Source organism: Ambystoma mexicanum, chromosome 13 (genome assembly GCF_040938575.1).
Source record: "Ambystoma mexicanum isolate Mex_15411 chromosome 13, UKY_AmexF1_1, whole genome shotgun sequence".
Lineage (NCBI taxonomy): Eukaryota > Metazoa > Chordata > Amphibia > Caudata > Ambystomatidae > Ambystoma > Ambystoma mexicanum.
In genome coordinates this window covers 192714640-192740304 of record NC_090938.1, presented here as the reverse complement: position 1 = coordinate 192740304, position 25665 = coordinate 192714640, and the positions used below count along the sequence as shown (strand labels likewise).

At 44.5% G+C, this 25665-nt stretch overlaps 1 protein-coding gene across 2 annotated transcripts in view; it reads left to right on the top strand.

Annotated features, from left to right (window-relative positions):
* The first annotated feature begins 1958 nt into the window (after positions 1–1958).
* Positions 1959–25665, top strand: part of UBE2T (ubiquitin conjugating enzyme E2 T) — a 275752-nt gene continuing 252045 nt past the window's right edge. The window contains exon 1 of one of the 2 annotated variants that reach the window (XM_069633600.1): positions 1959–2107. The gene's annotated coding sequence lies outside the window, so the exon portion shown is untranslated. The remainder of the gene's footprint in view (positions 2108–25665) is intronic. The other variant, XM_069633601.1, reaches the window with a different exon arrangement.

Sequence of the window (25665 nt, the reverse complement as noted above, 5' to 3'; positions counted from 1 at the left end):
CTAGAAGCCCAAAAGGACCTTGAGGCGCTCTGGAAGGTGAGGGATGAGTTGTCCATTTCGGATGATGGGCTGCTACTGAGAGGGAGACAAATTGTGATTCCGCAAGCCTTGAGGAATCACGTCCTGGAGTTAGCACACATCGGGCACCAAGGGGTCGTCAAGACCAAGGCGAGGCTCCGTCCGAAGGTGTGGTTCCCCGACCTTGAGGGGATGGTAGAGTGCTTTGTGGGCAGGTGTCTGCCGTGTCAAGCAGCGGCTCCCGGGGACAAGGCCCCACCGATTAGGTCCATGAAACGGAGCGAGAAGCCCTGGGGAACTGTCCACATGGATTTTGGATCGACTGGTCGGGGCATGTACTTTTTAGTGGCCGTGGACCAATGGTCGCGATACCCGGAGGTGGAGGTGTTGGAACACACTGCGACTGAATACACCACTAGGGTCCTGGACAAAATGTTCGCGACACATGGGTTCCTGGAAATGGCCCCCCGTTCACAGGCATTATTTTCGCCCAGTACCTCAAAGACAGAGGCATCCACCACCGGAGAGTATCCCCTCTGTGGCCTCACGCCAATGGGGAGGCCGAAAGGTTAATGCGCACTTTGAACAAAGTGCTAAGAATTTCCGCTCACGGAGAGGAGGACCTTCCCAAGAAGCTAGTGGAATTCTTAAGAGAGTACAGAACCACCACACACCAGTCCACAGGGGTAGCCCCCGCTGAAGCACTGTTCGGACGCTGCCCCAGAGGCATGATACCGGAGATGGAGGGCCGCGGGCCAGGCGTCATTGACAACGAGAAGGTCAGAGAGGATTGCATGGCACGAAACCAGCGAGAAAGTGAAAGGAGGGGTCTACAAGACAAAGAAGTACGTGTGGGGGACGCGGTGCTAGTCCGTAACCGCCACCCCGAGGGCAAGTTGTCATTGCCCTACGAACCCCACCCATGGAGAGTCACACATGTAAAAGGGACCATGGTGACGGCAGCCTGTGCCCGCGGCACAGTCACTCGCAACAGGTCCTTCTTTATGAGAGTCGATACTTCAGCAGATACGAGTGAGCCGAGCGAGAGCAGGGCTTCCGAGGGAACCCCGGAGGGTCGAATGGAGGACATCCAGAGGGATCCTGGCTGAACTGAGGATGGCCTCCGTGGAGCTGCGCCAGAGATGTCCAGGTACCCGATGAGGAGGGGTCGCCGACTGCCCTCATACCTCAAGGACTACGTCCTGGACTCGGGAGACTGAGCAAGGGTGTGTGAAGTCGTTTCTCTGGGAGTAAGAAAATGTTGGGGGGGTGTTCCAAGTTTGAACTGTTATTTCCACATATGTTGGGTGTGTGTTTTCGTTAAAGAAAAAAAGGGATGTGACGTGCGAGTCACGTTGCGCGCATGCGCGATCCTCGTTCGGGCTACGCGCATGCGCAGTTAAATAAAGTGCGCCTGTGCCGGCAGTTACGGCCGGGACGCGAAACGGCCAACACCGTGTGTTCCTGCATGAATGGGCCCAGGAGTGCACGCAGGCAGGCCCGAGGCACGGGCGGCCACACAACAATTGCTGTTATAACAGTGAAAGCCTTATTGCTCAGATAAGGGTGAAGAAATATGTTGTATAATTCCACTTTCTGCTGGCATCCGAATATGCCCTGAAATTTTCTGGTATGCACGGCACGGCCATAAAACACTTCTGTTTGGGGGGTCGTGGCGGGAGGGATAATACCAGCCAAGAAGACACACAAACATCTGCTGTTGCTGCAACCAAAATCAAAATAGGAAAAACAAACTCACGGCACCTAGCTTCGAAAAACGGATGTATTAGCCCATATAAATACACAATAAAAATAAATACCAGCCCTACACGGCATAGAATGCTCCTCCCCCCATGATGCTCTTCCTATGCACGTGGACGTCCTACGTGTAAACGTCAGGACGACTTAACAGAAATACGTGAACTGTGTCATGACGCACTAAAGGCATTTCAGAAAGTGTCGGCAAACTTATAAACATACACACAATGCTATCGGGTCTCATAGAGACTTTACATGTGTGATTGATAATGAAAGCAAAATAAAGCCCGGGTTTCCGAAATGTTCACCTCTTGATTCCAGGCAGCATTAGGTGAGTGCCTGCGATGCAGCTCTACTGGTGCATGTTATATGCATTTCTTTTAGCATCCGTTAACTTAGACATTCTCACCCCCTTGTTGTTACATTGGTAAGAGGAGCCATTTTTCAGCCTCTGGAAATGCAAGTTGAAGCTTTCATTGGGTGTATTATACTTATCACATGTTGAAATTAAACTTTGGAAGTAGGTCATTTTCTAAACATCCGGTTTTGAAATTACACAGGGCAGCCTGCATGTTGTCGTTAGCATAGACGCAGTAGCTGCTCCTAAGCTAATGCTCGCAGACGTAGTAACTGCTGTGGAGCCACTACACAGACCCTGTTCTGGTGTAAGGGACTACACATATAATAATACCTGCGAAGGCTAATGCTCGCAGACACGGTAACTGCTGTGCAGACAGATACTACACAGACCCTGCTCTGGTGTAAGGGACTGTGCAGCTGCTACACAGACCCTGCTCTGGTGTAAGGACTACATATATATTAATACTTGCACAGGCTAATGCTGGCAGACTTAGTAACTGCTGTGCAGATAGATACTACACAGACCCTGCTCTGGTGTAAGGGACTGCATATATAATAATACCTGTGCAGGCTTATGCTCGCAGACGCAGTAACTGCTGTGCAGCTGCTACACCCTGCTCTGGTGTAAGGGACTGCATATATAATAATACCTGCGCAGGCTAATGCTCACAGACGCAGTAACTGCTGTGCAGATAGATACTACACAGACCCTGCTCTGGTGTAAGGGACTGCATATATAATACCTGCACAGGCTAATGCTGGCAGACGTGGTAACTGCTGTGCAGATAGATACTACACAGACCCTGCTCTGGTGTAAGGGACTGCATATATAATAATACCTGGGCAGGCTAATGCTAGCAGACGCAGCAACTGCTGTGCAGCTGCTACACAGACCCTGCTCTGGTGTAAGAGACTGCATATATAATACCTGCGCAGGCTAATGCTCACAGACGCAGTAACTGCTGTGCAGATAGATACTACACAGACCCTGCTCTGGTGTAAGGGACTGCATATATAATACCTGCGCAGGCTAATGCTCGCAGGCGCAGTAACTGCTGTGCAGATAGCTACTACACTGACCCTGCTCTGGTGTAAGGGACTGCATATATAATAATACCTGCGCAGGCTAATGCTCGCAGACACGGGAACTGCTGTTCAGCTGCTACACAGACCCTGCTCTGGTGTAAGGTACTACATATATAATAATACCAGCGCAGGGTAATGCTCGCAGACGTATTAACTGCTGTGGAGCCACTACACAGACCCTGTTCTGGTGTAAGGGACTACACATATAATACCTGTGCAGGCTAATGCTCGCAGACACGGTAACTGCTGTGCAGCTGCTACACAGACCCTGCTCTGGTGTAAGGGATTTCATATATAATAATACCTGCGCAGGCTAATGCTCGCAGACACGGGAACTGCTGTTCAGCTGCTACACAGACCCTGCTCTGGTGTAAGGGACTTCATATATAATAATACCAGCGCAGGGTAATGCTCGCAGACGTATTAACTGCTTTGGAGCCACTACACAGACCCTGTTCTGGTGTAAGGGACTACACATATAATACCTGTGCAGGCTAATGCTCGCAGACACGGTAACTGCTGTGCAGCTGCTACACAGACCCTGCTCTGGTGTAAGGGATTTCATATATAATAATACCTGTGCAGGCTAATGCTCACAGACGCAGTAACTGCTGTGCAGATAGATACTACACAGACGCTGCTCTGGTGTAAGGGACTGTGCAGCTGCTACACAGACCCTGCTCTGGTGTAAGGGACTACATATATATATTAATAACTGCACAGGCTAATGCTGGCAGACATAGTAACTGCTGTGCAGATAGATACTACACAGACCCTGCTCTGGTGTAACGGACTGCATATACAATGATGCCTGCGCAGGCTATTGCTCGCAGATGTAGTAACTGCTATGGAGCCACTACACAGACCCTGTTTTGGTGTAAGGGACTACATATATAATACCACCTGCGCAGGCTAATGATGGCAGATGTGTACTGTTTCCAGTTCCAGTGACTAATCTGAAAGTGATGATTCCCCAGGGCTAATGGCTGCAGATCCGGTACTTTCCCTTGGTCTAATGACTCTTATGAGGATAATGACTGCAGGCATAGTGTCTGTTCTAGGTGTAATAGCTTCACACCTAGAAACAACACCCCAATGAATATCGGCAAGACACTACCTTCTTTAGCGCTAATGCTAAAGGCCCATCACATCATCTGGCTGGAGTGAATGAGTGCACACACAAATCCTGATCTGGAGCTAATGACTTCCAATACAGTACGTCGTACCTGCTCATCAGCTACATCAATACCTGCCCTGGGGCAAATAATTAGACACAGTACCAGATCTGGTATACCGATGCCATACACAGTACTTGCCCTTGGCCTTATAACTACAGACACAATACCTGCTCTGAACAGTACGTACTCTGGGGCTAAGGATTCCAGTCACAGTATCTACTCAGGAGCTCATGGTATTTAACATAAGATCCGCTCATGAGCAAATCTACGGTTAATGACTGCAGAAACAGTAAAAACTCCATGGATCCTTTCCTTCTCGTGTGTCCGTTACCATTCCTAATTTACCTCTGACACCTCTAACCACACTCTCTGAAAAGAAACGTACAGTATAAAGAAGTGATCAGTAGGGATAAACTATCGTGTCACAATTTTCACAACTTGTTTGGTGCAACTGATGGGATGCACATTCACTTCACTTGTGCCAAAAAGGACATTTAAATGTGTGCATCATAATTGTGTACATTGAGGTGCTCTTTTTCCCAACAAATGCACAACTGCGCAAGCAAGAGGGTGCAAAGGGGTTTTCAAAAGAGGTGCACTTTTCAAAGCACGTGGGGGAACATTTCCCTGTGCCTATTTGGAACAGGTGCCAGGGGATATAAAATGTATGGGTAGGTCACTTATGATCCTCTCATACAATGAGTGAGTGAATGCTGTGTGTGAATAAGCAAGTGAATGTTGAGTCAAATAATGTGGGTCTGTTTGTGCTGGGCCAGGCAGCTGATTTTGGCTGGTGAGGGCAGCACAGTAACAAAGCACTTTTTGAAAAGAAAATATATTTTATTGGTATTTTCAACAGTAAGAACACATGTAACCCCCCTCCCCATCGCTTCTCACCCCCCCTGATCCCAACACATGTAACCAACAATGCACCTAGTCCTGTCCACACCCCACAGTCCATAAACTATGTAGCTTGCTCCCGGTCCCAAGTTTCTGTGAGTGGCCAGCTCTATCGCCAGCCGTTGTATGGGCCCTTGCATCTTTTGAGAACCCCCCTCTCCCATAGTTCTCCCTCCCCATGAAACTTCAGTCATATCTTCTCCGAGCTTCCTGTGAAAGTGCCCTCCCCAGCAATCTCATTTTCCTCGGGCACCATGCTGCCCGCGAGTCCTGCTGCAGGTGATGCAGGACAATGTCCCAGTCTCAGAGAAACATTTGGTGATCCCCTTGATTCGAATAGATCACCCACTCCATTGCCACAAATTTCCAGATTTTACTAACCCGTTTGTGTTCTGTGGGGGAAGCTTTTTATTTTCTTCCAATTGTGTTCCACCACAAGCGTTGCCGCCACTACTGTCTTTCTTTGAGCTTTCGAGAGTAGATTTTCTAGAACCCCTCCCATTCCCAGAATGGCCATCCCTATGTTGTCTGGCATCTGACTTCCAAAAATACTTTTCATTGCTGCACAGGTCATGTCCCAATAAGGCTGTATGACAGGGCATTCCCACCAGATATGCTTCCACAATTACAGATCCCCACATCCCCTCCAGCAGAGCACTGATGCAGTTGGTTATAACATATGTAGTTTTTTCTGGGGTGAGATGCCATTGGACCATTATCTTAACCCACATCTCCTGAATCTGGATGACCTGCGTGAGCTTGGGGATAACTGTCCATAACTGAGCCCAAAGTTCCCCTTCAGCGGCTGCCCCATTGCAGTTTCCCACTGCTCCATATAGTGCCATGCCTGGCTCCTTGCCCCTTCTGCTATATTGCCATATAACGCTCCTACCAAATGCCTGTCCCTGTGTCTGTCGTTACAAACCATTCAAAGGGCGTGAGATCCCTGGTGGCCGCTGACCTGACCATTGGGTTCGTAAGCCAGGGCCTCAGTTGAGAGTTTTGATACCGCTCCCCCTCATCTAGCCCAAAGTCCTGCTTGCACTGTGCAAGGATTTAATGTCCTGACCCGAGAACATGCCATGTAGTTTGCAGCACCCTGCTGCCGCCACCTATGGAAGCACCCCTTTCCATACCTGGTGTGAATCGGGATTCCTAAACATTGACGTCTACGGGTAGGGGAAGGTGGTCAAGTTCACCCTCTGCACCATCTCATACCATGAGTCCCCCACTAGGGCCCTGATACTGCTATGGTACATGTTTGCATGTCTATCCCCCATGGGTCGTCACAACACGTCGACCAGCGGCGAGCCCACCACTGCTTTGCCCATTCGACAACAGACCGTCAGCAGTCGCCCCTGAGCCAATCCTGGCTCACTTTGATTTGGGCGCGTAAGGAAATGGAGGCGGAAGTTTAGCGCTCACAGCCCTCCGTTGCCTCTGGAAGCATGAGCATCTGCATAGCTGCCCTCGTTCTTGCGGTTCCAAATAAATGACCCCACATGTTTTTGAATGGTCCTGAAAAAACCTTGGGATCCCTCACTGGCAGGGCCGTGAAATAGTACAGACATTTTGGTAAAATCACCATTTTAAGGGCATTTATCCTCCCCATCCAGGACATTGACAAGGGCATCCATTCTGCTAGCAGCTGGTGCAGCTTTTACGCTAAAGTGGGTAGTTGGCACGGTAAGAGCACCCGGTGAACCAGTAATCTGGACCCCCAAATATCATCAGTGTGCACATGTAGATGTTGAAAAGTAGAGGGGAGAGGTTGGTACCCTGTGGAACGCTGCAGGATACATTTTTGGTGTTTGAGGTGAACGGTGGTAGGTAGGTTCTTTTGGTTCGGTTTGTTTGGAATAAGGTAAGCCACTTTAGGGTGGATTCCTGCCACATTCCATCAATCTTTTTATTTGTGTTGCGTGTCTGATTGTGTCAAAAGCCGCTGAAATGTCCAATAGAAGGAGGGCCAATTGGGTGTTGTATGTGTTTTTCAGGTTGTCCTTTCTGATTATGTTCCTCTTATCAGTCTGAAGCCAACTTGTGATTGGTTGAGTGTTCCATTTCTTTCGACTTGTTTGGATTTTGAAGACCTGGTTCTCCTGGATCTTCGCTGGGTGTAGGGCAGGTTGGATATTGGTCTGTAGTTGCTTGGGTCTTCTGCGCTTTCGGACCTTTTCTTATTCGTGGTTTGATGTATGCTGATTTTGAAGGAGGATGGTACTATTCCTCTTTTGAGTGATAGATTTGTTAGGTTCCGGAAGCATGTCACTGGGGTTCTTTGATTGAGGATTCATTTGAAGACTTCCGGCGGGCATGGGTCCCTTGGAGATCTTGGTCTAAAAGCCTGTAACTCCTAACATTTCAGGACCGAGAGTGTGCACCTTTTATCCTTTTCTGTTCCCTTGCGGATCCTGCAAAGTTGGTGTCCTTGATCAGTGTGGTGAAGGTTTCCTCTGTGATTGGTTCTAGGCAGATGAGTTTTGCTCTAGTTCCTTCTGGTGTCTGTAGTCCAGTGGTTGTATTTACCCTGGCTAGGTTGATGGTCTCCTGTGTTGTCTATTTTTGCTCTCAGGTGGTTGGTGATTTTGCCATAGTGTTTGTGTAGGGGTGATGGAATTTTTGCAGGAAGAGTTGTTTTTAATTTTTTATCTCTGAGTCTGATGAGTTCTTTCGGTGGTTTATTTGCCGATTCTATTCTGGTGGCGTAGTCATTTTTTGCTTTTTGCTATGGGGACTGTTGCTTTGTACAGTTTGTGTTGTCTTTGGTATTTTATTTTGTCTTGTGCATACTCCTATTTTGTTTCAATTTTGCAAGTTGTGTTTTTTCAGTTCCTTTGAGAACCATTTTGCTGCCAGTTTTTTTTGGTGTTGCTTTGAATGTTTTAGCTGGTGCTAATTGGCTAAGGGCCTTGGAGATCCAATTCTTGAGTGTGTCTTCTATTGTTCCACAATTGGATCTGTTTGTATCTGTGAGATCTCCTTTGATTGGGACTGTTGCGTCTAGGTTTGTTAGGTCCCCTAAGTCCAAGTTCCTACCGTTACTTTTCTTGCTGGTGTGGAGTATTTCCTTCCCGGCCAGTAGGTGTTTTTGGGGTGTGATGTAGAATGGTTTCCAGTTATGGTCACTCCACACGATTGGTGTAGGTGGCACCGATGCGCTTAGTTCTTCCCTGCACAGAATTGCAGCCAGGTTGTGTTCTGACGTGGTGGGTGGATCCATTTACTATTTGCCTGAACTAAAGCTTTCCAGGTGCGTGAAGAGTGAGTTTTCTGTGTACACATTTTCCTTTTTCGACCATATGTTGAAATTTCCCAGTATGACTAGGTTGTCGTGGTGGGTTGATAGCATGGGGCCTTACCTGCTAGTTTTGTGGCTAAGGTGGTCTGTAGATCAGGAGGAATATTATGTTGGTTTGATTGTTGAGTTCTATCTTGATTAGGAGGGATTCATAGCCTTCTGCGTTAAATGTGATGATTCGAGATGCTGAGGCTTGTTTTTTTTGTATAATTGTGATTTCGCCTCTTCCATTTTCTCTGTTGGCTTGTCTTAATTCATAATTGTTGGGTATTGCTTTGTTCGCATTGGCTTTATAGTTGTTTGATAGCCAGGTTTCTGTAAGGAAGAGCACGTCTGTGCCTCCTTCGCTTAGGTCATTGATTTCTGTTGAGTGTTTTCCAATGGATCTAACGCTGAGGAGGCTGCAGTGTAGTTTGCTTGATTTCCCTTTCGTGTTGTTGTTAGTATTGTTTGTTCTGACCGGTGTGTTGGTTTGGTTTCTGTTCCAGGTGGGTTTATCCCAGTTGAGTCTTTTGGGGGGTGGTGTTCTTTGTTGGTCCCTTTGTCGAGTAGACAGATAAGGTTTTTGGCGGGGTTCGGTTCATTCCAGGTGGTAAATAGGGTAGCTATGCCTGTGTTGTTCATTCCTTGGTGATATAGGGGGTGTAGAGTGTGATGGATTCCAATTTGTCCCTTGCTCTGGTTGGGATGGTTTATTAGTTGTCATGTTACATTTGGTGTCCTGGTTGGGTCTGTATTTGTGACGCTGGTTGGCTGTCGGTTAGTTGTTGCTGTGCCATTTTTGTTTACCAAGTTGTCTTATGTGGACGGGTAGCGAGCAATGTAGTCTGCCTTTGCTCTGTTATTTGTATGTCTCCTTGTGCCATCTCAGATGTTTGTCGAGTTTTTTGGGGTTGTGGGATCCAGCTGGTCGGTGCCTTCCAGAGTGGTTTGAGTTTTCTTACTATTTCTGTTGTCTGTTTTGGCTTCTTTGTCTCTCTTGTGGCAAGGCATGATGTGTGGGTTGTGTTCCTTTTGCTTTGGTGTCCTCTTTCGATTGGTGTTTTTTTCCTGGTCTTTTGAGTTAAGTCTTTGCTGTTTGTGGTTTGTTACTTGTATTTGGTATGTTGTGGGTAGTTGAGACCTCGCTTGATGGGACTTTGTGGTTCCGTTGTTTATTGCTTCTTTGTTTTTTGGATCCCAAGTGCTTTTCCTTATTTTTTATTTTTTTATTTTTATCCTGGAGGTCCTTTTGGTTATGGTTGTTGATTATTGGGTTATGCGTAAATCAAACATGAATACTGTGTGAAGGAGTACATGTGAATACTGGCATATATTGGTGTAGTCTGCATGGAAATGTATTGCTTGTCCGGGTGCTGGGTTCCTGCTTTTGACTGGGATTGCAAAGGATTCTCTACCAGGGAGTGCATGCTGTGTTTAGGCCTATGGATTCAACTTTGGCCCAAAATAGTCCCAAGCTTTACCCGTGCTACAGTGTGTGGGGGTGGGGGGGTGGTCATTCAGCATACGTGCAACTAAGCAAAAGCGGAGTGACAAACTGTATTGATCCGCATATCATCCTACAAGCTCTGTTCTGAAGTAATCAGTAAGTCATCCCCCAAATCATCAAGAACAAACCTGTTTCATGACAATGCTCTTGAAGTAATCAGCAGGTCATCCCCAAATCATTAGGGACAAATGTGCAATCTCTTGAAGTGAATAACAAGTCATTCTAAAAGCATCAGGAACTAAGTTTTCTAAAATGGGGATGGTGTTAGCATATTCATTAAGTAATCCTAAGCTCATCCCCAAATCATCACCCACCATTCTGAGACATTTGCTGATTACTTTAACAGCTTGATGACGTCTGATGTGGGAATGTCGTCTAGTGTAGTTTGATGATCATCAGATGACCCCAGGATGGTCTCTATAGTCATCCTTTAGACCAGAGCATACATAGCCTGATGGGACTGAGTCCAATGGTCGCTTGTCAGAATTTCCATAGCTGGTGTTAAAAGAAAGATGAAAAGACCTGCTGGCCTGCAGGACATTTATATGCTGGATATCTATGCCTTCTCGTATAGGCTTCCAAGTGGTGAGTTTCTCCTCAAAGATTTGGCTTTAGTCTTCCATAGCTCAGGTTGTGCTGGATGTACTTCGCGGACCCATGAAATTCTACATGGTGATTTTTCAAAAATCATATTCTGCAGGAATAGATACTGTGAGTTGTCCAGGGCTTAAAGATTTGATGAGCAGGAGCTAATACCATCTCCATGTGTGAGACATCTCCTAGTAGGTAGAAGCTACTTCTAGGTAACCAGTAGCAAGTATACAGTGCTCAATGAATCAAACTTTTATGTGAGGTGCACACTAACTCTTTTTGCCTATTATGTCTGATCCATCATATTTAAATGTGTACCAGATATGCCCTAATTCTTCTTTATGTATATTCTCAAATGCTCAGTTAATCTGTTTGTATGTATGTATGTATTTTATTTTTGTATAGCGCCGGTAGCCCGAGGGCATCAGGGCGCTTAAACTTACAACACAGCAGCTGCAAGACAGACAATCTAACATTGGTAAGGCACCAGTTGGCATGTGGAGCCAAATGTAGCTGCTGATGTTAATTTATTTTTTCTAAAGCGCATACTCGCCGACTCATCTTGGCGCTAGCAAGAACCGGAGGGAAAAAAGAGATCAGCAGAAAGAAAGGATAGATTTAGAATAGATAGGTTTTTTTTAACAGTCAGCGGAACGCCAGACGATAATCGGTGGATCTTAATGGAGCGGACCAAGAGTTTCACAACTTAGGAGCGGCCCCCGCTTAAACTGATGGCGAGGAACAATGAGGAGACGGGAACCCCTTGGACCGTAGTTTGCGAGAGGGCACATAAGGACAGAATATTTCCTGCAGATACTCCGCACCTGACCCATAAAAGGCAGATGTACTATCACCAGAGATTTAAATGGCACACGCTGAAGAACTGGCAGCCAGTGCAATGATCTAAGGACGGGGGAGATGTGAGCCCCGTAGGGAGTGCCCGTACAGATAAGTGCCACATAGTTTTGAGGAAGTTGTCGCCGGTGCAGCAGGTACAAAGGTTGTGATAAATGTTGGTTTTAAGCTAACTAGGCCCCTGTAGGGTAGAAGCAGCAGATAAGTAGCTCTCAGCAATTGTGAATCCTGTATTAACGTGGCAACCTATATGATATCTAGCACTGATTATTTTTTTCACTGGAAGGTGAGATTTAGGCTTTGGGAAATCAAACTGTGTGAATGAACCTATCTTGCCCTTAAACTTGCAGGCTATATATTTCTTTTTTCAATAAATAACTTTATTTAAGGTCAACAGTGAACTTACAGGGCCATACAGTAGCACATACATGTGAAATTGGGTATAAACATGTTATAGTTGTTGAGGCAAGTAGAATCATCCTATAGGAGTTCAGCTAAGTGGATTCATTAACTTTGACCAAATAACCATGACTAAACAAGAGGGGATGGGGGGCCGACCACGTACGAGTAAGCAAGGGGGGGCGGGCCATGATAACTAATCAAGGTCCATTCCATCTTATCTCTAGTCATCTGCAGATGTTAGGATGGCATGCCAGGGGGCCCAGATGTCTTTGGGTCTACATCTCGACAGGACTGAAGCTATGTGCAATTCCTCCCTCTCAGATGTATATTCAAGGTCACGCAACCTCTCTGCATGTGTTGGGCTGCGCTTCGATTTCCAATACCTCAGTACACCTTTTGTGACAACAACACATGCTACATTAAACAGTTGCCTTACTCCAACCGTTACCTTACCTATATCCCAGAGATATACTTGCCCAGAATCTTGTGTAATGTATTAGAAATCTTTCCCCAGTAATCATGCACAACAGGGCACCCCCAGAACATGTGCACTGTGTCCGCCGTGGTACGATTAAATTTCATGCATGTATGCATGCTATATATTTCTACTGGATCCATTTATTTCCTATGTTTTTGTTCCCAAGTTTTCTTTACATTTTTGGGGAATGTTGGGTCACACGGATGTCTTTTTATATATTAGTAATGCACAGAAGTCATAAGTTTGAGGGTGATTGTTTAGGATTGTGACTTTATCTGCAGTCTAACTTAGTGTTTAAGCTTAGTATAAGGGCTGTAATCCTGATGTGAGTATCTTTCTTTTTGTGGCCATTACCTCATTTGGATAATCGGCAAATGTGAACATGTCTATATAGTATTGACGTGTCTTTAACGTACGGTTATTATGGTGATTACACATTATTCCAGCTCCAGGTTGCAACTCTATTTTAGAGATGCGTTTTTAAGGCAAAGGTATTTGGTGTGGAATAACCAAAAGTGAGTATAGCCAATAGCAACCTGTAATTTATTCATCTTACAAAGAGATGGGCACTTGAATCTGAGCCTATTCCTTGGGTGCTTGGCAGTGCTTCAGATAGGATTTTGGAATTAGTATTTTACTACCAACTTTTAGAATTGGAGAGTAAATTTGATTTAAAGAGTAAAAATGAGTTTCCTTGACTATCCAATTTCTGTGCATACAATTAAAACCTTGTTTCAAAAACATTAGTGACAAAAAGCTGTATTTCAAAGTGGCTTTAAATAATTTATAGCACCTGTGAACCATTTTCCACACACAAACCTTGTAGATGCATACTACCCAGCCTCATCTTCATGAAACTTTGGCACAAACTATGTTACTAGCTACTACAGAGGCCAGCTAGTTATATTGGGTGATTCATAAATCAAGCCCCTCACTCTACCAGCATCACTCTGTTTTGCCTCTCAGGTCTACTGTTGCTGCCTGGCACTCCCTGCTTGACATGAAGAAAAGAGTTGTCTGGTGAATCACCAGACCTAGTGCGCCCAAGGTGGTAGAATATACTACAATCTGGAGTTCTCAAAATTGATATACATTTTGACTGCGAAACAATGAATTTCCAGAAAGCAAATGATTAAGATAAAAATCTTCTTTTTGCTCTGAGTACAGAGGCCAACGTCGCCGATGCATTTCGGACCACTGTCCATCATCAGGGTGATTTCTACAAAATAAATCTACATCTGTTTTACCACATCTACATTTGTAATGTTTTAATGCTAACATATAGTACTATTCCTGACAAAAAATAAACAACAAAGCTGTATTGGTACCTGTTGGCTGATGGAAGATTCAGAGAGAGAGAGAGAGAGAGAGAGACAGACAGACAGACAGACAGACAGACAGACGATTTAAAGCGAGAGGTATGATGAGAAATCTTACCACGAAGTCACAATGGTGGGAAGGCTCAAGCTGAGTGTTCGACTGCTTAATCAAAATATCACATCTGATATTGCTCACCAGCTCTGCAAAATATGTAGGTGTAAATCAGTAAAGGGATCGCTGTTTTGTTAAGACACATGAATAATTGTTTGTGTCATAGGAAAAGAAATGAAGCTCTGTGAAATGGGCAAGAGACTCGTACCTGTCGGGTGAAAAACGAGGCTCATAACGTTGCTGTGCCAGTAATTGCTGTTAAAACCCAGTGGGCGAGCCCACTCAGGAGAGATAAGATGATGATTAACAGATCAAAGGTTTGGGTCTGCTATGTGCAGAGTGTAATCTCTAAGGCGAAAAGCCTGGAAATTGAGCCGGCAGCACTGCATGCTGGTCAATTAACCTGAAGTTGTTCAGTGTTGCCATGGACACCGCTCCCGTCGTGAGAGGGTGTGTTTCTCTACGACACTCGTTAATGCCTTGCTGATGTGCTCCGTTTCTGTTACAACTCTTGATGGTATGTCTGTTATAGTAACAGTGAAACGGCGAGCACCACAACGTGTATTGTGGCGTGTGTCTGAATACTGTGAATTGCAAGGTTCGTAAACCTAAGTGGACGATGTGAAATTGAAATTAAGTGGCAAGCATGCATGTAGTAACTAATCTAATTTCAAAAACTGGGTTCTAAAGAAAGGTACCTAGTTTAGCAGTTGCAGGTGAAGGTAAGTGGTTCATGTTCATATAATGAGAGCATAGTGGCAAAATGGTTAGAACACTTGATTCTGAACATAAGTAACACGCTGTAAATAAAGCGTTACAACATTGCATTGGCATAAAGCTATTAATCTTGATTGCGTCGGACAAGGTTATGAACACAATTAAGGTTGTGATGAATCAAAACATTAGGTTTCAGTGAATAACAGAATGCTATACAGTGATCAGTGGAATAAGTAACATTACATGTTCAGCATGTGTGGTGGGCCTGTTAGGAATACTGCATCTCGGTAACGTCTGACAAGATTATACACACAATTGTGGTGGTGAAGAATCAAACATAAGATTTCAGAGATAAAAACCAATGTTGTAAAAGAGATCTGTTAAATAGACAATGTTGCAAGTTCTGAATGTGCTTAGCGCCTTATTAGAAATGCTGTAACAACAATGCGCACTGTATAATGCAAATCGTCTCTCAGGGATTTACATACGTTTAATGTACAATAAAAATATCCACTTTGTTTTTAAGGGTACATTCTTGAATCATTGTCATACAAAGTTAATCCATAAGATACATTTAGATACCTTACTGATTAGTTACAGTGCTGCTCTATCATGAGGAAACACCAGACCTCAACAGACTTAGAAGCAAGTGAACAAATCTTGTCTGACTATATCATAGACATATCTTTATTTGGTTAATTTAAGGAAATGGTGGAGGGTCAACTCCTATTACATAAACCTCTGTTTATGTGGTTGATTACAGAAAAAAATGGAGGTCCAACTCATTCAGACCACCTGGGGAAACCGCGTCGAGTTTATCAATCCAGAATGCTTCTCTTTGGTGTAATTTCTTGGTAACATAAATGTTAGTCTTTCATGTTGACAGCTTCCAAAATTTGAAATTTAATTTGGGATTACTGGTGTCGTTCTTGTTGAACGGGCCATCGGGGTTACTTGATTATTGGTCCTAATGTTTGATTTGTGCTCATTCCTCCCTATACACACCTTTTTTGCTGGTTTGGCCTATATATAGCAGACCACAAGGAAATGTAATTGTGTAAATGACACATTCAGTGTTGCATAATCGTGTAGCTTAATTTTGGCCCCTGTTCTTGGGTGCGTGGTAGAGTCTTCTTTGATTGTTGCAGTTGCTGCAGGTAATACATGGGAATGTGCCTTTTTTAACTTGTGAGTTGGATTTTTCTGTTCTTGGGGCAAGTTTTTACTAACGGATCCCTGATATGATTGCTTCTCTGGAAGGCAAAAATGGGCTTTACTTTAAATAGGTCATGCAGCTCATCATCACTTTTGTAATATACTCCAATGTTAAGAATGGGATTTTTTTGATTCTTGGGGTCTGTGTACTGTATTTAGTCACAAAAACCGTCTGTTTGTCATCTGCATTAGGTTTAATTTTGGGAGTAAGTAGCGAGCTGTGTTTCTTGGTGGCCGCTTTGTTAGATGTCATTAGGAGTTCCTCTTCGGTGTATCCTCTTTCCTTAAATTTCTTTAGCATCCCTTCTTGTTCGCGTTGCTGATCTGTCTCTAAACTGACTATGCATTTGATGCGTAGTAGTTGGCTTTATGGGAGGCTCTTGATTGTAGATGAAGGATGAAAGCTTAGGCTGTGAAGGAGGTTCTTGCGGTCAGGTTTGTGATACAGTGTAGTGTCAAATCCCAGAATCTTCGTTGTAATTTGAACATCCAAAAAGTGGATGCCTGAATTGTGTTCTTGGGTGTATGAGATTGATGCATCGCAAAAAAAGCTTCCAATGTTCCTAAGGAGTCATTCCAAACCAAGAAATGTCTATGTAGCGACCCCAGTGGGTGATGTATATTTGCCATACAGGATGCTTGATATGCTCATCCTCAAATTTAAGCATAAATGCATTTGCATAAGCTGGGCCGTCGTGGCCCCCATAGCTGTACCCCTAGTTTGTATGTCATAGGTGCCATTGTATTTGAAATATGCATTCTGAGAGATAGTCTAGCATGATCATTATCCATTCTTTAGAAGCCCCAACATCTTCATGTAGAAGCAGCCTTTCGGCAGCTTGTTGCCCAAAGCCATGCAGATTTGATGGTGACTAGAATGCTTGTTTCTTGGATGACCATGTTCTTGAGTCTATTAAGAAAATCGGTTGTGTCCTTAATATGTTGGATATTTCTGTATTTTTTGGCTGTGTAATGGTATCTATGCAGATACCTAGAGGTTGCATTTTACTGTTGGTTACAGCCACAAGGGGCGACCTGGTGGTTTTGTCAATGACTTGTGCATCTTTGGGAGTAAATAGAAATGTGGAGTATTTGGACATTCTTGTAGGAGAAATCTTTGTTTTTTTCCGTTGATCCAGGTATTCAAAGCCATGCTCAGAATATTATTTAAATGATCAGTTATCTCTCGTGTGGGGTTAATGGGTAGGCATTGATATATGCTAGCATCTCCTAGTTTTACACATTGTTCCTCATCATAATCTTCCACGTTCAGAATGATGAGAGCACCACCCGTGTCCGCTTGATGGATAACTGTCATCTTCATAAAGATTTCTGATGATACCTACTTGCCTTGTACTTAGATTCTCATATTTCAGAGGTTTGTACGGTATTTTCTTGAGAAGTGCGGCTGTGTAATACATCAGTGGTCCCATGCAGTATCGGAGAAAGGAACTTACTTTTTGGCTTGAGTTCAAGATATTCTGTTAGAGATGCATATGCAGCCAAGGTATTTTGTGAGAAAAAGGCTTATAGTTAAATTTTGCGGATAAGCTTAAATACTTCAATCTTGGTGTTAAAGAAGCTAGTGTTGTAAGTAGGCCGAAAGCTGAGACCTTTCTGTAAGATCTCGGTTTCGGATGCTTTGAGGATGCGTTTAGATGGATTAAATACAAAGTTCTCTTGCTTTGGTATCTTCCTTCTGGTTTCTGTGTTCCTCCTTTTCCTGTTGCCCCTCCTGGTTCTTTTCTTCTCCCGTCGATTCCTGAAAAAGTTTGTCGTGGAGGTGTTGCTAAGCGTCCTCTGACAAAATCAGTGTTGCTGGTTTGCAGTTGTTCTTCTCCTGTGTTGGTGATTGGTGCCCAGATGTAGTAGGTTTAGTTTCGGCATCAATCTGAGATAGACTGATCACTGGAGTTCCTGCATTGGAATTGGATCCCTTGGTTTCTATTCCTGTCCATCCATGTATAGACTTAGTCGTTGAGATAGTCGCATGTATCTCGTTAACATTTTTGTATTTCTTTTGTTTGTTTTCCAACTCCGAATTTTATATGACTCTAATTTAGCATTGATATCTTCTAACGTCTTGGTTATTTCTTCTTCACTCAGAGAAGTTAGTAGTCCCGTTGTAATCCACTCTTCTACCTCCTTATCAGTCAAGGTAAGTTTGTTAGATAATTCTCGGATAGTGAGAAGGACAAGGTCCAAAGAACACTTATTTAGGATATTTTCCCATTTCTTGACAAATTCTTTATTTTCCTTGCATAAGTTGGGACATAGTGGCATACAGAGTCCACGTGGAATTCTCTGAGCTGTGTAGTATTTGGTTAGTGTTGTTGCATGCAATTTGCAGTTTGTCTTTTCTAATCAGTTGTTTAATCTTCTTGACGATCTGTGGTGCTGCTACCTGAACCTGTGTCTTTTATTTAGTTGAGAATGGCCTCTGCCTCATTGGGACAAAACTAGAGTGTGTGTGCATGTTGTGATATTTATTATTTCTTCAAAAGCCATTGCTGAAAGTGTGTCTACGCCCTAGGAGTAGAAGAGATCGGGTGGAAGGCAAAATGTCGGGTGTGCACCACGTAAAATTTGATGGTTATAAGTTTGCTATATATTTTGATTCGTCAAAATCTTTAAGATGTCTAACAGTTTCTCTATGTACACATCATCTATACAAAAATACCAGAAGAAAAGAGTTGTCTAAAACAATCACCAGACCTGGTGATGCCAAAGGGGGTAGAATATACTACGATCTGGAGTTTATATTATCTCACAATTGATATACATTTTGAATGAAACAATGAATTTCCAGAAAACAAATGTTTAAGATAAAAAATCTTCCTTTAATCTTCTTTTGCTCTAATAAAAGTACAGAAGCCAATGTCGCTGATGCATTTCGGATCACTGTCCATCATCAAGGCGATTGCTACCAAATAAATATAATGCATCTGTTTAACCACATATACATTTGTAATGTTCTAATTCTAACATATAGTACTATTCCTGACAAGAAATAAACAATGCTGTATTGGTACCTGTTGGCTGATGGAAGATTCTAAGAAGACCTATGATCCTAAGCTGCAATATCTATGAAGAACGTGGTGTGCAACCTGCAAGGGAGACGTGCGTGTGCTGCATGCTCTGCCTCTCAATCTTAAGCGTTGCGATGCCTCGTTTCGCGGTCTGTTTCTCTGTCTCTCTGCCTTTCCCATCTCTGTATTCTGTTGTTGCTGTTTCCCTCCTATATCTCGCTGTATCGGTTGATATAACTCCTCTTCCTCTCTCATGTCATTACTCTGGCTATATCTATTTTTTCATGTTCTTGTTGTGGTTGCTACTTCTTTTTGATTATCTTTCTTTCACTGTCTCTTATGTTATTGCCCCGCCCTTCTCTGGAACCGCTTTTCTATTTCCATCTCTCCCCACCTGCTGTTGATCTGTTATATTTTACTACCTCTAAATGTCTCTTTTGCTTTGCTTCTATCCCTCACTCCTATTGTGTGTTTGTCCTGTTAACTCTGTTTCCCTTCTCACTTTTTGTTACCCCTGTCATGTAGCTCATTGCTCTCTTCCTGTTGCTCAAATTCCTGTTTTGGACTGTATACTATGTTCATTATTCCTTCGCCCCTCCCCTGCCACAACTTTGTTCTCTTGTATTGCTTAGGCTCAGAGTTGCTATTCCTCTCCCGTTTTCTGTTTGTCTTTTAACACAGCACAATAAATATCCAAAAAACTGAACATGCCTTTTCTATTTAACATTCTAGTGCAGCTTTACCATTAGGTGCAAACCTTCTTTTGGCCATTAGGCTGGGAATTATAGAGTTGGAGGTTTTTCTGACTAGATGCAGCACTTCTTTGAATGCAGATGACCAACACTGCCATTACAAGTATAAGACCCATATGAGCTGTGTTCTGAGCCATTACAATTATAGCAGCCAAAATGAGATAAGACTGTTCTGGGCCATTGCCAGTAAAGTCATCCTCATGGGATATGTGTGTTCTACTTCTGAGTCATTCTAGGTATAGCGGCCCTGATGTGTGTATTCTGAGCCATTACAAGTATAGCAGCCCTGAAGAGTTGTGTGTTCTGATCAATCACAGGTATGTCAGCCCTGATGGGGCGTGTGTACTGAGCCATTACAAGTAGTGGTCCTCATGGGATGTGTGTGTTATACTTCTGAGCCATCACAGGTATAGCGGCCCTGAGGAGATGTGTTCTGAGCCGTTACAAGCATAGCGGCCCTGAAGAGTTGTGTTCTGAGCAATCGCAGTATAGCAGCCCTGATAATTTGTGTGTTCTGAGCATTACAAGTATAGCAGCCCTGAAGAGCTGTGCGTTCTGAGCCATCACATGTATAGCAGCCCTGATGGGGTGTCTGTTCTGAGCCATTACAAGTATAGCATCTTCATGGGATGTGCTTCTTCTGAGCCATTAACAGCATAGCAGCCCTGAAGCTGTGTGTTCCGAGCCATCGCAGGCATAGCAGCCCTGATGAGGTGTGTGTTCTGAGCCATTACAAGTAGAGCATCTGGATGAAATGTGTGTTCTGAATCAAGGAACATTTAGTAGTCCTTTTGATAAGTTGAAAGTCCTCTCTGTTGCAATTGAATGTTACCTACATCTTAAATGCAAACCGCTGATGCAGACTCAACTCACCGATCAACCGGATTTGAACTAGCAGGTTACACAATAATCTCTGCAGCAGGGTTATTGACCCACTGAGCTGTTTCCCAACAGACTGACACTGAAAGGCACATAGAGTTGATGCACTGGCAGTTTCATGTGAGGCTTGCCTGACATAAATGGCTTGTCAAAATCTCTTAGCCCGTTTGGACTATCCTACATTAGTCAGGAGATTCATAATAAGGCTTTGAAATGCCCTAGATTTTTGGCAGTGGGACTCGGTAAAAAGTGAAAGTCCAAGTAGAAGTGATTGAAGTATATGACAGCAATGCCATCTTTTCACGCTGTCAGAGGTTTGTGGGAAGAGCTCAGACACTTCTTGCTCGGTACTTTGGCTTGTTGCAGAAAATGCTAACACGTGTTTGTGCTTTCTTAACAGCAGCTCTGATAAGAAATGTAGGTACTGTCCCAAAACATAGCAGTCCTGCTAAGAAATGTGGTTATAATGCAATCACCCCTGCTGTGAATATTTGGCATTGTGCCGTGACATGCGCATAGCAGCTCTGTTGATAAATTGGGCTACTTTGCCTGAATATATAGCAGTCCTGTTGATTGGTACCGGTACAATCGGTGCCACTGAAAATATATACACCACTGCTTTAACCTGTACCCATTAGACCTGCTTGTGGTGGGTGGTCAGAAAGGGAGTTAAAGTTCAGACCAGATGCCCAGCTATTTGTTGCTCTCTAAGAAAACAAACTATGTATAGTGCCCTTTCATGCACGCAAAGACATGCAATCTTAAGACAAAAAAAAGCATCTTCATATAGAACACCAAAAAAGCTTTTCCTTCTCACAAAAGCCAAACTGCATGCTGGGAGGCACTCCTTAAAAAAATCAAGAGCTCAGGAACCCCAAGCCATTGAATGCAATTGATGTGCTTCTGTGATGAAAAGAAAACTATGAAATGCCCATGCTGCTGTAACTGTGCTGCCTCTATTAAAGCAGATTAAGACCCAGGAAAATGAAGCAGAAATGCAGCCCTTGTTTAAGACCGTTTTCATTTTACACAATACTACCTGTGTCCTAATATTAAGTGAAACACATGATTCAAGATGCTTTAATAAAACGGTAACCTACAAAATGCAAGCAGTTGAACAAAGTGAACAAAACACAAATTCCCTCTGCATTACTCAAAGTATTATCTTGATAGAATCATTAACATAGGAGAGGGTTAAAAAATTAAATGGACCAGGACTCCTCCCAGTTGCTTCTTTCAAAGAACTGTGTGGATTGCTAATGTAAAGAGTGGATTTGCAACCTGCTGCTGGAGAGGCTGTCACCAGTGGGCTTCATGATTTATGGGGTTGCCGCCATAAATAGCCTGTGTAAGTGGTACGCAAGGAAGAAATGAAAAGGCCGTATTGACAAGATTTCTGTGCATAAATAGGCCTGATAACGCACATTATCTGGAGGGCTCGTGCTTCGCATTTATTTTGTTGTTGGCTATGGTACTTGAGCAGATGTGACTTCTTAGATGTGAGTACAAGTGATTTGCACACCCCTGGAGCAGGCTGTCTGTTTTGGCGCAAAGCCTGTGCTGTCGTACTTCTATGGTTCCTCGTGTAGCAGACACGCGGTATGTGATGTCAATCTTTTTCCCAAGATTGGCAGATATGGGCATTTGAGAGGTGGCTGTCCCTCGGATTGACCAACCTAGATGCATTGAGGATGACTGTTCCCACCTGGATGGTGCAGGTGCAGCACTGTTTAAGGAGTTTTCTGTCGGTTGGTGCCTGGCTTGAGGTTGTCGGCCATCATCAAAGAATAGGTGTTTGGTTTCAGGGCACCCTTTTTTAAATGTGTGTCAACTTCTTGATTCACCATGAGAACATTTGGCTCGGTCGCATGATGAGAACGAGTGGCTTCAAGAATCCTTTGGTTTTTCTGATTTATTGTCTGGAATGCACTATTCATGTGGGTCTCTGTCTTTGAATGTTGTGCGTCACATGAATGGGGCCTGACCCTGCATTGTCCTAGGCATAGAGCCAACATCTTCCCCCGCCTGTTTGTTGTCCTGTGAGTGTGATATCATGTTTTCCCAAATGTGTGTGTGTGGTGTTTGGTATTTTGAGTTTTGTGTGAGTGAGGAAGTGTTGTGCCTGTTTGATTGCCCTGCCGTCAATGTGTGGTGAATTCATAGAATTGGTGCGTCACACCACTACTGAATCCAGTGCATGTTTGATTGTATTGTTTATATAGCGCCTGTACACAGGCAAGTGTTTCAAAGCGCTCAAGGAGGGTGGGAACACAAGGGGAAAAACAGTCACTCTGAGCCCTTGAAGCTCTGAGACCATAATAGTCTGCACAGGCAGAGTATGTGCATGAAATACATTTAAGTGTGGGATATAGCAAATGGGCCTGACGGCGATTCTGCAATTTTTAACAGTTCAATTTGGGTGAAGACTGGGGAGAAACAGGACGATCTATAGGCGTGGTGTGTAAGGATCGATAAGTACAGAGGGTCACAGGGGGAGGGTCAAGTGCATCTAGTTGGTTGAGATTGTGGTAAGTGCAGAGGGAGCCACTCTCTTGGGTACATTTCTCAGTGCTTTTTGAGCGAGTGTGGGCTGTAGGGCCCTGAGGCAAGTGCGAGAGGACTGGCGGGGGTGCCGGGGATCAGTGAGACTCTGAGGTGCACCAGGCGGCCAGTCAGCGTGCTGTAAGGAATAGGAGTGAGAGAGGGAAAGGAGAGTGAGCTAGGGTAGAGGGGGAGGGAAGGAAGACAAGAGGAAGGTCTTGAGGAGTTTCTGGAATTTCAGGAGATCCGGCTCAAGACGTAGGGCGGCAGGGAAGTTATTCCAGAGGGAGGCACCCGCTTAGGATAAGGATCTCCCACCAAATCTCTGCTTGGACAACCCGCTCACTCGCAGAAGGTTGGAGGTAGATGAGCAGAGGGCTTGTGAGGGACAGTATTTGGGTAGGAAGCGTTGCAGGTCCCAGGCCCCAGAAAGCCTTGTGGCCAATGCAAAGGGACTTGAATTTTATCCTTGCAGCCATGAGGAGCCTGTGGAGGGATTTCAGCGCTGAAGAGATGCGTTTCCTGGGATTGATGCCAAGAATAAGTCTTGCGATTCTGTTCTGGATGAGTTGCAGAAGGGAGGTTGAGGAACAGGCTATTGAAAAACTACAGCATGGAGAGAACCAGGGCTCTGGAGACGGTGAGCCTCTGGGGAATGTGAGAAAGGGTAGAATGCCTCTGGGGAGGTGTAGTTGGTTGATTGTTTAAAAAAAAAAAAATGTTTAATAGAGATGTCCAAAATGTGAGAAGAGAAGGAGAGAGTGGAATCGAAGATGACCCTGAGGTTTCTTGCTTCGCAGGTGGGTGCAAGGCCAAGGGAGGCCGGCCAGAATGAAGTGGGAAAGCAGGAGCAGGGGTCTCAGTGCGCACAATCTGTCTTAATGGCGTTGCGGCAGAGATCGTTTGCAGCACACGTTGAAGAACCGGGGATAGGTTGGATCCCTGGGGAATGCCACAGGTTCAGAGTGATAGTCAAGTGAAAGGCTCAGAGTTCCACCTGGGATGGGCGGTTGGCGAGGAAGGAGGTTAACCACGCCAGAGGCTGACCTGTGATTTCCAGGGTATCACAGAGACGTTAATGTTACGAATTATTAACTTTGCTGAACAGGCGAGAAACGGAGGCCTGTGAAGGACTACATAGTCTGAAATCCATCGTCCATAACTCACATCTGCAATTAAATTCAGATCTATAAAATAAAATACAAAATTTCAATATATTGAGCGAAGAATCATTTATTTTCGAAGGACAACAAGAGATTGTATCACCTCAATATTCATAAGAAGTAAACCCAGAGTGGAGGTGTGCGGCCCACACCGAAGGCTAACTAGCCTAGGTCTCCTTTCCTTTCAGACTTCATTGTGCCGGACATGGTGACACTCGCTAGTGGGCAGCACCCACACAATGCAACATTTTAAATGATGTTCTAAGTGAACATACTATAGTGGAGAAATAAGAGCGGTGCCACTCACCAATCTATCGACTAATTCACAGAACTCCCCATTCTTACATATTGTGATAGCAGGAGGATAGTGATGGAGGTTTGACCAGCTGCTATCTGATGATCCTTTCTGAAAGTGGCCAAGGTGGGTTCATACATGCCCATTATTTCCAACAAGATGCAGTATGTTCTCAGCACACCATGGGGACCTAAGCTGCCATGGGCACAATGTAAGTTCCTGGATGCCTCAGGGGACCTCTCGTGGAATCCATAGACACCAAGCTGAGTCTGACTTGGCTACAAGACCCCCGCAGTGAGGTGTACATGGTTACTAGCAGAACTGCAAACTAGTGTTTCCGAACTTGCAGCAAGGTATATGTGTGAAGAAGGATCAAATCGGAAAATCACGGCACCCGCAGAAAACTCACTATAGGTAGCAAGGAACTAGCAAGCTGGGAACCTGAGCAGGGACGAGTGCGACTGGAACACCTCCAAGGACCCCCAGCTTTGATGAGAAGGGTAGTTGGGTGATGGAACTGAAATGTGCAGGCTCACCAGAGTTTCATTGCGTCAACATTTTTCCCGGCACTTCACTGCGGTCTAATGGAAATGAGTTGAAGCCAACAAATGGTAGGCATTTGCCAAATTAATCCCATGAACAGGCAAAGATGGGGAGTAACTTGGGAACGAGGAAGCCCTGGATACAAATTTGGATGAGAAATAACTTCTGGCAAAGCAAGGGCGAGGTACGTAAGCCCTCGGGAGAGCCATAAAAGGATTGCCCTCTCCAGGAATGTGATGCGTCCCCTCAAGCAGCCTTGAGTGGGGGAGGTGAAGCAAGCCAGCTGAAGGGAGCCTGTGAAGCCTTGGCAGCTGCTAGAGAAGGCTTTGTTCTTTCAATCTATGCCTCTTTCTGAAGGGCCTCTGTGCTCCCTGACAGTTCCAAGATTGAAGGCCTAGCAACCTCACTTTCTGGGAACTGTAGGGAAACAGCCCATACCCTTCACCAGCGACCTCAAGTTGGAGGAGGAGAAACCAGACTGTGGCAGGAGGCCACACGAGAAATAGCATTGCCTGCTTAGCAAGAACTCAGAGAAGAGGGGGATTAATACCCATCTAAACCTGCTGGTGGTAGACTAGGTACCAGCTGGTCAGGGAACCTACCCACCAATTAGGAAATACCTTGATTTTATCTGTGCACCTAGGGATTCTATGTCTATTCTTCCTCCTCTCCCTATAGTATGGT